This window comes from Rutidosis leptorrhynchoides, chromosome 9 (assembly GCF_046630445.1).
Source record: "Rutidosis leptorrhynchoides isolate AG116_Rl617_1_P2 chromosome 9, CSIRO_AGI_Rlap_v1, whole genome shotgun sequence".
NCBI lineage: Eukaryota > Viridiplantae > Streptophyta > Magnoliopsida > Asterales > Asteraceae > Rutidosis > Rutidosis leptorrhynchoides.
The window spans coordinates 308907322-308923714 of record NC_092341.1 but is presented as its reverse complement, the minus strand read 5'-3'; the positions used below and the strand labels follow the sequence as shown (position 1 = coordinate 308923714).

Sequence of the window (16393 nt, the reverse complement as noted above, 5' to 3'; positions counted from 1 at the left end):
AACAAAAAATATTCCGCACAGACTAAAATATTTTATATATGTCATGTAATAATTCAACATATTTTTTTTACTACGCGTGTAAAATGAACTAACCAATTCTTCTAACTCATGTAAGCAACATTCTTCGAAAGCCTTAACCAAATTATCATTTAACTCATTATTTACCAGTTCAGAATAACGGCAATCAAATCTGTGTGTACTAGCCCGACCGAGACCGGAAAGAGCGCAAACAAAACCTCGACCAACAAAATAAATTTTTTTAAAAGCAAAATCATTTACCGACGAGACTGAATCCAATTTAACCCGTATCCATGAACCGATTCAATCGCAAGTGGTGGTAAGAAACCCATGGGTTTCTTTGATTTCATTAAGTATATTAGATTCTGATTTATGACTATAATAATTATAAACTGATTTAAAACCATATTTCAAAACTAACGCCTCTTAAGAAAAAGCTTCAACGACATCAAACGCCTTATAAAATGAAATAGCATTGTAGTACAATAATGCACGTACTCCTTGACACATAATCACGCGTCAAGATTCACATAATTGATTGACGATTTGTTGAGTGTTAAAACCATCAATACCGATTTTCCCCTAAACTCCTTATTTTATTCAACAAAGTTAACAGATTAGTAGTAGGTTTATCTAACTGTGGATCCTCCTAAAGGCTTATTTTGTGCACAAGATAAGATCTGGCTTCTTCTTCAGTAAAATAATAATCAGGTACCCATATATATTGTTTATTGTGCTTTATGTTTTTGACTTATTTGGTCTATTTTTAGGATGTCTTACATGTCCCGTTTGCTAGATTTATTGCTACAAAAGGTTTTGATCAATTCAGAGCTTACCGAGTTGGAACATTGTATAGGGGCAATCTTGAATTTCATAAATGTGATTTTAATGTAGCCCTTGAATTTCATAAATGTGATTTTGATGTAGCCGATGGTAATGCAATAGAGGTAGACAAGGAGGTAGATATGACTACATTGTTGGGTCTGCTCGAGATTCATTATGTGAAGTATAGTCTTTTATCCTCTTAGTATAATTAACTAATCATTAACATCGACTAACTACGCCTCTGTTTTCTAAAAGTAGATTTAAGTTTAATCACAAAATCATACTGGATTTACTGTTGACTAGATGCGGTGTGCCGCCTGATAAGTTCCGAACCGTTCTTTTAAGCCTCGAGAAACTAGGAAAATTAGAAGATAAGGAGTTGCTACAACAGATTGAAAAAGAACTGGTAACGACAACTTATGTGAATCAAAACCTTTATATTTCAATGTATGGGAATTTTAAACTCTAAACAAAATTTTTATATTTCACAATCGCATTATAGCTACAATTTTCAAGTATTCAAAACACTAAACTATTCAAAGTGTATTCAACCGAATTTAAAAGACAAAATTTCATTCCTCGTCCCTGAATTTTACATCGACTTTGACTCCCGGTCCTTTTTCTTTTTTTCGTGCATTCCGAGTCCCTAATGTATCATAAATCTACATCCCTCATCCTCCCGTCTATTTTCTGTCTATTTTTCCGTTACCCTCCTATCACGTGCAGAGCATGTGAGGGTAAAAAAGTCATTAAACTACAAGGATGAGGAGCGTAATTATGTCTTCTTCTTCACATAACAAAGTTATCATCTTTTATTAAATCCCATTTATCACCCACTCATTCTTTAGAAAAAAAAAAATCAAAATCCCAAATGGACCCACTTCAATTATTCATCTTCTTCAATCTCATCACATTTACAATCACCACCACCAAAATCCGGATTCACTCGAGTCAAACGTGAAGGTTCATATATATATAATCCAAAAACAACATCTCAACTGCTGAAAAACCAATTTTTGTTTTTTGAAAGTTTGACTTTTTAGTTGACTTTTGGGTTTTGAAAATCGAGAACAAAATTGGAAATTGTGTTTGAATGGAAAGCTTGGTAATCCTTTCGTGAAGGTGTGTTCAAAATACCAGAAGCTAATTCGTTGTCATCACTGAGATCTGTATATTTTATTTTGAAAAAAAATTGAAACTAAAATTGAATTGTTCATCGATTTTGGTTGTGTTTCTGCAAAATCTAAGAATGGAGATGTGTTTAATGGTTGATACTGCAGCTATTTGCAACTTTTCATGAAGTTTCATGGAATTTTGAGGTGTTTTCCATTAACACCACCACCAACCGCCGCTAACCACCCATCTTCGGCCACACTCTGTTCTTGGTGTTCGAAAACTTATGATGTTGCTGTTCAAAAACATAAAAAAAAATATACATACATATATATATATATATATATATATATATATATATATATATATATATATATATATATGAAGAAGAAACAGCAACACCAGTAGTTACGGGTGGATTGAGTATAATATTTGTGAAGTTTGGCAGGTGGGTCCCACAATTTATTCTCCTTGTCCCTCCTTTTCCATACAAGCCAAAATAAGTCAAAATGGGTGAACCTTTAATAATTAAATACATTTAAGACAAAATGACCTTTTTACACTCACATGATTTTCACATGACTGAACAAACGGCTGAAATTGACGGAAACTAGACGGGGGGACGAGGGATGTACTCTTTTCATAGTTTAGGGACTCGGAATGCACAAAAAAAAGAAAAAGGACCGGGAGTCAAAGTCGATGTAAAGTTCAGGGACGAGGAATGAAATTTTGTCAATTTAAAATATCAAACATATATATTAATATATTTATAAAATTATTATTACCAAGTTATTTTTCGGTTTTGAATTCAGTTTTCGGTTTAACCAAATTTGAAATATTCAAAATCGAAAACCGAATATTGACTTCGGTTTTAATCGATCCGAAAACTGTTTTTGAAATTTGGTTTGGTATTCGGGTTAATCGGTTATGTCATTTTTAGATTGATGAGGGCTTAGCTTCTAAGACAGTGGAAGATGTTCGTTCTTTTCTGAAGCTAAGAGGCGACCATGTGAGTGTAATACAGGTGTTATATATGGAGCTGTTTCAAAGGATGGGAACACAGTTGTTTTTTTCTTTTTTTAATTATTATTATTTAATTGGACCGTGTTTGTATTATACCTGATCAATACTTAAAACCAAAAAATGGTTCAATTGGCATGCTTATGTAGATTGCTATTGGAGGACATTATGATAAGCTTATAGGCATGTTTGGTTAAAAAGATGTTGCTGTCATTGGTGCATCTTTAGAATTTCAGCGTTCATCCATATTCAACCATATTCAACGAACAAAACAAAAGTGACGATGACAAGGTAAAATGAAAAAGACATGATCAATTGTCAATCTTTTTTTTTTTCCTTGTCTCTAACACCTTTACTTTTGGTTTTTTTTTAGTTGAATATGAAGCAAAATTTTTAGTTTGCTTAGAAGAGGGGGGAGATGAGTGTTTGTGACAGCAGATTTTATGGTTTACACTAGTAAGCAGATGCTCTATGATCATGCTACAACTAATAGCCAACTAATAGGTTCACCTGGTTGCTGTTTGTCGCTGAGAAACGTGATGAACCTGATGGAGTTATCCTTCGTACGTTAGAAAATTTAACGACCAGGAAGGAGGTGGAGCTTTCGTTTTCCAATTATGTTGATGAATTATGCAAACTAAATAAAACACCTTAACGTTATTAGTTAACCTTGTGCGTGGTAAACTTTTTTTTTTTTAATGAACCATGTCTTTGACAGTTTTCTTATTGAATGTAGTTTACTATGAAGCAAATCAACTTGTTGAATTCTTGTAGAGAATTTAGCTTTCATGAGAGATCAGGTAGTATCCCAAGAACATGGTTGTACGATCCTGCATATATATACCTTAAGACTCGAGGTTGTACTTTTGATATATAAGCGTGTCTTCAAACTCCTAATAAATCAATAATTTGGATAATCACTAACAAAAATAAGTATAATAATTTTGATAAAAACTAAAGGCTACAAAAGTGTTACCTCATATAGTCACATATGTTGGATAAGATACCGGAGTTTCAACTGCGTTAGGCCTATATGTCTAGAGGGATCCACTCTAGATGTCACCTGTATTTATAGATGGGCAAAAAAACTGGATCCATGTCCGATGCGGAACTCGTTATAAAAACGGATTTGATCCGATTAAAAAAAATTGTCATTTTTTTCTTTCGATTTTGCCTATTTTTATTGTTTTTTTTTTTTTTTAATTTTTAATGACCATTTTAGTCCCATATTATAAATAGATGGTAGTGTTTTGGTTGAAAAGTGAAAACACACCAACAAACATCTCAAATTTCTTTCTAAATCTCTGAACACTCCCTAATGATCTAATCTCACTATAATTACTCTTTAATCTCTACTTATCATATAATGGATAATTCACAAGCTTCCGATTCCCCTTCTGTTAGAACGTCTTCACAAGGTTACACCATGGCCGATACTGACTACAAAGGTGACGTTTGGTCTAAATTCGAGTTGTGTGTATTGAAGGATGGTAACGACAAAGCTCGTTGTACACAATTTTCGAAGTTCTTAGGTGTTTCGAGTAATAGTACGTTAAAATAACATCCTGACAAAAGTTGTAACGCAAACGCAAAAAACTCGAGAGGACAAACACTTCGGGCCGATCATTCATCTTCCATTGATGAAACTAAAAAAAATGATGACCAATCAACATGAGCTTTTCATCGAATTACAGATGACAGTAACGTGAGTTTAAGAATTCGAAATAGGAATGAGGAACAAATTACAGATTACAACACTTATCCAATTGTAAATCATGACATTATTCACTTTCATAATAAACTCACGAACATCAAAAAATGATTATCCAATATGATTTATATGTAGAGGACAATATGGATACATCTTCAATCATTCTAATGCCTGTTTATTTGACCAGATTAATGATAATTCAAAGTTAATGAATCATGATCCATACCATGATTCATTCATCTTCCATTAATGAAACTAAAAAAAAATGACCAATCAACATGAGCTTTTCATCCAATTACAAATGACAGTAACATGAGTTTAAAAATTCGAAATATGAATGAGGAACAGATTACAAATTACAACACTTATCCATGTGTAAATCATGACATTTTTCACTTTCATAATAAACTCATGAACATCAAAACATTATTATCATTCCGTGACTATAATATTTTTTTGTTTAGAATAGTGAATACCTTTTGGCAATTATTGATGTTCATGACCTTACTAACTTTGACAAAAAAAAACTCATGAACTTCAAAAAATGTTTCAGTTCAATCAAATTTTCGGCATAACTAAAATGTTTCTGTGATTATCATAGTAGTGTTTTGATTGGGATTAGTGATTACCTTTTGATCCGTTTCGCATATGTTCCGATTAAGATCCATGAACATCAATTTCATCCATTTACGTTGCCTTAATCTAGTGTTATTTGTTTGAAAATTTTAAGACAAATGAAAACCTATCTTAGAACCCCTAATTTTTTAGATGAGCCCTGTGTTTCTTCTCGTATTCAAGGGTATATTAGTCTCCTTAAATCAAAAATTGAAGATTATGAAGTCGTAATCATGACATAGAACTTTTAATGGTCTTGATTAAGTAGTTTCTTCTAATTTGATGGCTGGGATTAGAGATTTTCTATTGAGGTGATATCATTTAATTTTTCTTATTATGTATAAGAGAGAAGAGATGCTGATTCTTGATACACACTTTTTTTGAATTTAGTAAAATATATGATGAAAACATATCATCAATATTTTAATATATAAACGTACTTTGGTTTCTTGTTCAACAATAATATAATAAATAAATATATATCATTTGTAATGACAAGAGCTAAAAATGCCAATATGAAGTGAAACAATTATACCAAGTAAAAATATTGTAGAAGCTTTTTCTATGAAAAGAGAGGAACATTCGTATCTTTATTTTTGTGAATATGTGCGTGTGAAAGCCTATATTATTTATATTTATTTTTGTGAATATAACATTTGTGATAAAATGTTATATTTACATTATAATAAAATTTCTTTTAACATAAACGATTTATGTTAAACCTAAACTACTTGATGGGGATCTCTCTAGATTTAAAATGAATAAGTTTAATGGGATTCAAAATTCTTAATAATACATATATATATATATATATATATATATATATATATATATATATATATATATATATATATATATATATATATATATATATATATAGCATGACTAGTAAAACTCAACGAAAACAAAGATTAAAGAAGAAAACAAAAAAAATCTAAAAATGTGCCTTGGTGGTAAGATGTTTGAAAAGTTTTAAAGGGACATATGTTCAATTCACACCTGCTACAATTTGGGGGCTTCAAAAAAAAAAAAAAAAAAAAAAAAAAAAAAAAAAAAAACCTTTTATGTGGTTTTATCACTTTATCTTTCCTTTGCAATGTTGAAATTCATTGTTGTCACTTTTATGATAAAACTTAATAAATTGAGAAATATTAGAAAATAAACAATATAATTATATTTATATTTATATTTATGATATGAAAAATATATAGTAACAAACGAGGTGAGGAACCCTCGCTTCGCGGAGGTGAACATTTTAGATAAATTCAATAGACAAAAAGAATGATAAAATGGAGAAAAGAAATTCTAGGATAGGTATTTTCTTATACATTTATTATATTTATGAACTATGCGTTAAGATGAACATTTAAATAAATAAATAAACTTGGTCACAACTTATCATATGAGTTCATATTTAGATTTAGATTTAGATTTAGATAACTATAATAACGCGTAGATTAATGCATTTACTTTAATAGGAATTCACATATTCATATTCATAAATAATAATGAGCCCAAATTAATGGGTAGATGTTCACTTAAATTTGAAGTTTTTAGATAAAACATGTAAACTTACAAATTATATTGAATTTAAATTCAAATTTAAATGTGTACTCCGTATTTGATTAAATGAATAATAAAGTGATGAGTTAATTATTAATCATCAGACTAAAATGGACTCATTAGTCTGACAAAAAGAAAAAAAAACTAGTTTTTGTTATAAAAGTAATAATTTGATGATAATTTTATTATTATTATAGATATTGCATAGTATATTTTTTGAGTATAAATAGGTGTGTTGAGTTAGAGTTTATTGTATGTATTTTTTGGTTAACAAAAACACTCTCTCTCTCTAGATTCTAAATGCCACCAAACTCTCATTGTACATTTTTCTATAAATAAAAACCAATTACTCATACCTTTTTGTTCAACCTTTGTTTTCTCCGTTTTACAGTATCTCTATCTCTATATACCTTCTACAATCAAGAACCACTAAAGGTAGTTATAAGCCTACTGAATTATAACACGTTATCAGCACGATTATCTCAACATTTATACTAAATATGGTTGGCTCTGCCACCTAACTAATATATGGTCGGTTATACCACATAAATGATATATGGTCGACACTGTCGCCTAATTTACATTTATGTTATCTAACATTTATTTATGTATACTAACATTTACATTTATGTTATCTAACATTTATTTATGTATACTAACATTTACAGTTATGTTCACTAACATTTATATTTATGTTATTTAAGTTATATATGGTCGGTTATACCACCTGAATTATATTTCTGTAATCTAACTTTCATTAACTTCACTAACATTTATATTTATGTTATTTAAGTTATATATGGTCGGTTATACCGCCCGAATTATATTTTCTGTAATCTGACTCTTATTAACTTCACTAGCATTTATATTTATGTTAATAAGACCTCATGATTGTACGCAACACGTCATTTGACAACACGGTACTTTATGTACGCAACACGTCATTTGACAACACGGTACCATGGGTCGAGATTAATTCCGATCAATACGAATACGATGGGGTCTTTATATGTTATCTAACATTTATGATTACTTATGCAATTAATCATTATTTATTTCATGCATACTAATGTTTATTCTTAAAAGTAAATCTTAAAAGTTAAAATAAGAAAAAATAGTTTGTATTTTTATTAAAAGTAAATCTTAAAAGTTAAAATAAGAAAAAGTAGTTTGTATTTTTATTAAAAGTAAATCTTAAAAGTTAAAATAAGAAAAAGTAGTTTGTATTTTTATTAAAAGTAAATCTTAAAAGTTAAAATAAGAAAAAGTAGTTTGTATTTTTATTAAAAGTAAATCTTAAAAGTTAAAATAAGAAAAAGTAGTTTGTATTTTTATTAAAAGTAAATCTTAAAAGTTAAAATAAGAAGAAAAAAAATCTTGTCCTTTATATTACTCATACGCGTTTTGATATAGTGACTTTATTCGTTAACGTCAACTAACGACGTTACAACGGTCATATATACATAACGGTTGTTAACGTCAACTGACAACGTTACAACAACTATATTTTTCAAATATAAAATAAACATCTCCGTTTTCACATTTTCACAAATCAATCTTCATTTTTCAGATTACTACTCTCAAAAAATTTTTGTAAAAATGATTCACACAAGGATGATTTTTCCTATTGTATTGGTCATATTAACTATCATCATTGTTGCTAATATACCACCGGGTGAACCTATATTCTATCCTGCCCTTGTGGTTTTATTATTTGTAATCATACCATTATTCTGTTGTTTGCTACTTATGAATTTAAAATGATTCTAATTTCATTTTATTATTTGTCTATGAATAGAAGTTGATTATGATTATGATTTATGTTATTCATCTTTTTTGATAATAGAAAATGTCGAATTTGAAAAGGCTTAAATTTGCTCATTTAGAACAAGTGGGAACAACTACTTAACATGGATTATGAATGTAGAAAAACATCTCGAATCAAACGGTATTTTAGAAACCCTGAATGAAAATAACAATTATTCCGAACAAGAGAAAGCAATAGTAAGTATTTTTCTTAGCAAACATATTGACGAGTCCTTAGAATCTACATATTATATGATCGAAAATCCAAGTGTATTATGGAAAATACTCAAAGATAGATACGATATTAATTATCAAAAAAAAAAAAATAATAATAATAACGGTGATCCATGAAAGAATAAAATTAAAGATATTAGTAGACGCTCTTATAAGAATTCCGTAGATTCTTATTAATGATCTGGTAACGTGGATCATTAGTCTAGTATTTCTTGAATACATGAACATCTTGTTTAGCTCTACAAATAAGTCCCAAAAGAAAAGAAAACGAGAGTGAATCTGTTGACAAATCTTGATTAAATTAACCCTGAGCTACCTTGAGACTTGAATGGTTTGAATTTTCTAAGATGCCTAGTTTTTTTTTATGTATCATTCATAAATAAATGGTTTTAGACCATAACGCATATGTTTTATTAAGTGTTATCTTTTATGTACTTCAGATTATAACTTGTTTGCAGGTAATATAATTTGATTATCTTGCTGAAATATAACTCATTATTTGCATATCTTATTTGAAGTTTTAGTATGAATCCTGCAGAAATACAACATCAATTAAATGGTAAAGACCTATGTATTGCAGATAGTATTAACATACACACTATGATCAAATCTAAGAAATATTTCATTGATTTAAATCAAATGAAGGAATTATAAATACTATATCAGCTCTTGCAAACTTGATATAAGAAACGAAAAAGGCAAAATTTCATATTACCAAATGGTACGAATTTTTTTGTAAACAATGTCTTGTTTTCTCCCAAATCAAAGAGAAATTTGTTAAGTTTCTCTGATATATATCATAATGGATATGATTATCAGTCAATGATAATCGAAAATGAGAAATATCTATGTAGCACCGAAAAGCGCATAGGATTAAAAGCGCATATGATAAAAAGCGCATATGATGAAAAGCGCAGCGCATATGATTAAAAGCGCATATGATAAAAAGCGCATATGATGAAAAGTGCATCGCATATAATTAAAAGCGCATATAATGAAAAGTGCATATGACGAAAAGCGCAGCACATATGATTAAAAGCGCATACGGTGAAAATGATATATGATGAAAAGCACATATGGTGATTAATGAAAATCACATATGGTGATTAATGAAAAGCACAAATAGTGATTAACGAAAAACACATATGGTGATTAATGAAAATCACATATGGCGATTAATGAAAAGCACATTGAGAAATAATCACCAATGTTTCTTGAAAGAATTCAAGGGTATATATATGGACCAATTCATCCATCATGTGGACCATTTTTCTAATAGACGCATCTAACGCATGGTCTCATGTTTGTGTGTTATCAAGCCATAATATGGCATTTGCAAAGTTTCTTGCACAAATTATTAAATTAAGAACACATTATTCTGATTACACCATTAAAAGGATGAGACTTGATAATGCTGGTGAGTTAACATCTCAAGCTTTTAATGATTATTATATGTCTACAAGGATTGTTGTTGAACATCCAGTTGCTCATGTGCATACACAAAATTGGTTTAGCTGAATCAATAGATAAACGCTTACAGCTAATAACTAGACAATTAGAAATGAGTACAAAACTCTCAATATTTATATGGGGACATGTAAATTTACATGATGTGACATTAATTCGCATTAAATCAAGTGCAAGTTATAAATATTCTCCATTACCAACTTAATTTTGGTGGAGACCAAATATTTTCCATCTTAGAACATTTGATTGTGCAGTGTATTTTTAATTGAACAACCACAACAAATGGTTCCTCAAAGAAGGATTGAAATATATGTTAGATATGAAACATCTTCAATCATAAGATATATTGAACCCATGACGGGTGATGTTTTTACAGCAAGTTTTGTCAATTGTCACTTTAATGAAACATTGTTCCCTATATTAGGGGGAGAGATGAAATATAAATAAAATGATGTTTCATGGTGTGAACATCAATTAAGGAATATTGATCATCGCACAAAAGAATGCGAAAAGAAAGTTCAAATATAATGCATATGCAAGAACTTGCAAATTAATTACTTTATGCATTTAAAGATATAAAAAATAAGTGACTAAATCATATATACCAGCAGTAAATGCTTCAGCTAGAATTGAAATTACACTTAGATTTTCGACAATTGTTGGTAAAGATCTAATGTAATTATGAGGAAAATATAATCTTGATTCTCCAGCGGTAGTCATGAAGCGTACGTTTATTGTTTTGCTCGTTTAATAAAAGGTCCTTTTTCCGTTCGAACGGGGATTTGATCTTATTCGACGGGCTATTATTTCTCTGGTTTTGGAGTTGATACTGGGTTTATCGGGTACGAGAGGTTACATTGGTTTACAGGCCTCGAATTATGCGCTGTTGAAGTGCCCGTTGTGCGGATTTTAAATAGTGGCGACTGCGGAGTTAGATACGAGATCGATTTTTTATATGTTTTAGATTTAGGTTTGGTGGTTTGTACGAGTGTATTGTCTTTTACAATTTTAATGTGTTCGCTCTCTTCCAATGGTATCGCCCAATGTTTGTAAGACGATCAGAGCGAGACCATTCAATTTTGTCGGTTGTGTGTCTACCACTAATTCTTTAAGATCTTTTATATATATATATATATATATATATATATATATATATATATATATATATATATATATATATATATATTAATATTTTCCAAAAAAAGATGTCGATCGCATGATTAATTGATTATAAAAGGTAGGTCACTACACAACTTTTTTTATTAGCATAAATTTACTAGATTTATGAGCCCGTGCGTTGCACGGGGACTCATCCGCAATCATTATTAGTTTTTAAACTTATATATGAAATAACGATATTATAGGAAAACTGTTAGAAGTATTGTTGTGGTTCAATTAGTAAGATATGCTTTTATAAACAACACACATTAGTAAAACTTTGATAATTTGTTGTTCATACATAGATTGATTACACAACATAAAGTTACGAATTGATGTAAACATGATTTTTGTGAAGGAGTGCATTATTGCATCAGAGTGCAATTTTTGTTTTACAAGGTGTTTGGTACTAAAACTCGAGCAGTTTCTTGAAAACTCGCTTCGGATATGAAACTTTGAGTATTCATAGATGCTCTTGTTATTCCCTTCTAAAGAAAAATTTTAAAATAAAAAAAAAATCAAGTATTACGTTGATTTACATATTGAGCATATAACTAATGACTTACTTATACATCAAACAACTTATACCGAAAATATTTTAAAATATTTTAATATGGACAAGACAAAAAACCATTAAGTACTCATATAGTTGTTAGATCTTAATATTGATACTAATCCATTTCATCCTCTAGAAGATCATGAAGATCTTCTTGGTTCAGAAGTTCCATATTTTAGTGCAATTGGGGCTCTTATATATCTTACAAATTATACAAAATCTGACATTTCTTTTGCAGTTAATTTGTTGACAATGTTCAGCTCAGCCCCTACCAAAAGACATTGGAATGGGATCAAACAAATAGTTTGATACCTTCGGGGAACTACTGATTTATAATTATTTTATTCTAACGAATCAAAACAAGATTTGGTTGGTTATGCAGATGCAGGTTATTTATCTGATCCACATAAAGCTAAATCTCAAAATGGATATGTATTCCTAAATGGAGGTACCGCAATATCATGGCGTTCTCAAAAACAAACACTTGTTGCAACATCATCAAATCATGCCGAAGTAATTGCATTACATGAAGCCAGTCGGGAATGTTTTTGGTTGGATCAATGACACAACTCATTACTGATTCTTGTGGACTAGAACGCAATAAAAGTTCAACAACTATCTATGAAGATAATGTAGCTTGCATAACACAGATGAAAGAAGGGTATATCAAAAGTGACCGAACAAAACACATACCCCCTAGATTCTTCTCATACACTCAAAATCTCATTAAGGACAACCAGATTGAAATGAGATATGTTCAGTCCAGCAAAAACTCTGCTGACCTTTTCACCAAAGCACTTCCAACTGCTATTTTCAGAACACACGTTCATAATATTGGCATGAGGCATGTTCAGAAGATGTAACAACTCAGGCGTTGCCTACTTGAGGGGGAGTCAACTCTATGATGCACTCTTTTTCCCTTAGCTAAAGTTTTATCCCAAAGGGTTTTCTTTAGCAAGGTTTTTAACGAGGCAGTACTAGTTATTCACTAATAAAATTATCATCCAAGGGGGAGTGTTATAAAAGTAATAATTGGATGATAATTTTATTATTATTATAGATATTGCATAGTATATTTTTTGAGTATAAATAGGTGTGTTGAGTTAGAGTTTATTGTATGTATTTTTTGGTTAACAAAAACACTCTCTCTCTCTAGATTCCAAATGCCACCAAACTCTCATTGTACATTTTTCTATAAATAAAAACCAATTACTCATACCTTTTTGTTCAACCTTTATTTTCTCCGTTTTACAGTATCTCTATCTCTATATACCTTCTACAATCAAGAACCACTAAAGGTAGTTATAAGCCTACTGAATTATAACAGTTTTGACCTTTAATCTCTTTCAAATATCAAAATTTTCACACGTTTATGAAGTATATCAAATACGGATTTACTTTTTGGGCCGAATGTATATTTGTAAGTGGGCTAACAAGGAAACTACACCTTGAAACGTTTTAAAGCCTAACGTCTTAAGTCAATTTTAGCTATCAATAACCTCATAAACCCTAGCTTATCGCCACTTCAGATTTGAAATAAAGTTTCGTTTTCATCACCTCTTCAGATCGAAGTTCAATAACGGTAAGATCTAATTACCTTTCTTTTCCTGTCTAATCGTTCAACCAATATTCTCACAAAACGGCAACTGATTCTGCCCTGTATGGTTGTCAACATGTTCGAAAAAAGCCAACATGTTTGAAAAAATCGGTTTATTTTTTTTTTATTTCTATTTTTTAAGATCTGAGAATTTTTAAGATCTAGTTGTTGGTCGTTCTCGCCGACGGTTTCTTTTGCCGGAATTGGAAGTCGATGGTGGCTCTTCATGGTGGCCGGCGATGGCCACTGATTATCGCCGACATCCACGACACATAAGTTCTTCTCCACCAAACCACCGATGCCACCGCCGCACCACCGACCTCCGATCTATTTCTTTTACCGGCCAACAACTAAATATATCTCTCTCTTTTTTTTTTTTTTTTTTTTTTTTTTTTTTTTTTTCTTCAGATTTGTCTTAATGTTATGTATATGTGTTTTATCCCCTCATTCAAGTCTTAAACCACTTTTTCAGATCTACGTTGCAATGGGGTTTGTTGACGGTGATTGTTGTCCGAATTGGCTCCGGCTGTGGGTGATGGTTGGAGAATCCACAATTAGATAAACTCACTACAATCTGTTAATTTTGTTTGAATAACAAAAGTAAGGATTTTAGGGGGAAAATTGATATGATGGTTTAACACCCAATAAATCGTCGATTAATTATCTGGATCTGGATCTTTGCGCGTGATCGACGATTTGATCCACATAATTGATCGACGATTTGTTGCGTGTTAAAACCATCAATATCGACTTTTCCCCTAAAATCCTTACTTTTTTATTCAAAGTTACGGAGTAATAGATTAGTTGTAGGTTTATCTAATTGTCGATTCTCCGTAAGGCTTATTGATCCGACTTCTTCTTCAGTAAATTAATCAGTTCGCATAGAGAAACTTTTAAATTGTCAGCATGTGAGGAAGAACCCAAACTCCTACCAACATACATACATACATACATACACATATATAATATATACATACATACACATATATAATACATACATACATACACATATATAATATGTATGTATGTATATGCTCATTGTTTGTTTTTTTCTGAAAGGCGAGAATTATAATTGTTTATTGTGCTTTATGTTTTTGACTTATTTGGTCTATTTTTAGGATGTCTTACATGTCCCGTTTGCTAGTTTTATTGCTACGGAAGGAAGGTTTTGATCATAAATTTGATGTTGCCGATGGTAACACAATTGAGGCAGACAAGGAGGTAGTCGGGATTTTGACTACATTGTTGGATCTGATCGAGAATAATTATGTGTTAAGTATAGTCTTTTTTCCTTTTAGTATATTTAATTAATTATTAACATCGACCAACTACGCCTTTGCTTTCTGAAAGCAGATTAACTTTAATCACAAAATCATACTGGATTTAATGTTGACTAGATGCGGTGTGCCGCCTGACAAGTCCCGAACCGTTCTTTTAAGTCTCGAGAAACTAAGAAAATTAGAAGATTCAGAGTTGCTACAACAGATTGAAAAGGAACTGGTAATGACAATATTCTGTGAACTTTTAAATAAGTGGTTTCATTTAGTTGTGATCATCGGTTCGGTTTTCGTTTGTTCGGTTTAATCGGTTCGGTTTGTTTGGTTTTTCAACTTCTGAAATCAAAACCAAAAACCAAATTTGAAATATTCAAAACCAAAAACCGAATATTGAATTCGGTTTCGGTTTTAATAGATCCGAAAACCGTTTTTGAAATTCGGTTTGGTATTCGGGTTAATTGCTTATGTCATTTTTAGATTGATGAGGGCTTAGTTGCTAAGACAATGGAAGAAGTTCGTTCTTTTCTAAAGCTAAGAGGCGACCATGTGAATGTAATATCGGAACTAAGAAATAAATATAGTCAATCTTCAGATGACACCTTAGATCGAGCATTGAACCAGTCGCACAATGTATTTGATCATTTAAATATGAATGATGGGATGTATAAATAGAGTGGTCCTTGATTTGAGTTTTGCAAGAGAGTCGATCATAATTATACAAGTGTTATATATGGAGCTGTTTCAAAGGATGGGAACACAGAGGTTTGTTTTTTTGTTTATTAATTATTATTATTTAATTGGACCATGTTCAACTCTGTATAATTATTAATTATTATTTAATTATACAGGTGTTATATATGGAGCTGTTTCATAATTATTTTTTGTTCATCTCCAACACGTTTACTTTTGGTTTTTTTACAGGCTACTGAAGCACAATTTTTAGTTTGCGTAGAAGAGGGGGGGAGATGAGTATTTGTTAGACCATAAAGATATGTTGGTGGCCAAATGTTTGAAAGCGAATCTGACAGCAGATTTTATGGTTTACACAAGTAAGCAGATGCTCTTTGATCATGCTACAACTAATAGGTTCACTTGGTTGCTGTTTGTCGCCGAGAAACGTGATCCTGATCGAGTTATCCTTAACGACTGGGAAGGAGGTGGAGCTTTCGTTTTCCAATTATGTTGTTGAACTATGCAAACTTTTTTTTTTTTTTTTTTTTTTTTAAAGCAAGACTGTTATTATTAACAATAATAAGGATTACAAGGACCTATCTTTACTATACATCAATGGATTTCGGTAATAATCTAACACGAGAATATAACAAAAGGACAGTCCTAAAGAAACCAAAAACTCTAAGATACTATGCCGACAAAACTAAACAAGCGATGTAATTAGCCTATGCCGACACGATTAGTGGGAGTCGCAACATAAG

At 30.7% G+C, this 16393-nt stretch overlaps 1 long non-coding RNA gene across 3 annotated transcripts; it reads left to right on the top strand.

Moving 5' to 3' along the window:
* The first annotated feature begins 13549 nt into the window (after nucleotides 1-13549).
* LOC139866456 (uncharacterized) lies at nucleotides 13550-16236 on the top strand. 3 transcript variants are annotated; one of them, XR_011765464.1, is made up of 5 exons: nucleotides 13588-13668; nucleotides 14156-14591; nucleotides 14802-15183; nucleotides 15438-15722; nucleotides 15882-16236. It is a non-coding gene; the product is annotated as an uncharacterized lncRNA (long non-coding RNA). The 3 variants fall into 3 exon arrangements; XR_011765465.1 differs by lacking the exon at nucleotides 14156-14591 and having other exon boundaries at nucleotides 13550-13668; XR_011765463.1 differs by having other exon boundaries at nucleotides 14156-15183.
* Nucleotides 16237-16393: the final 157 nt, after the last annotated feature.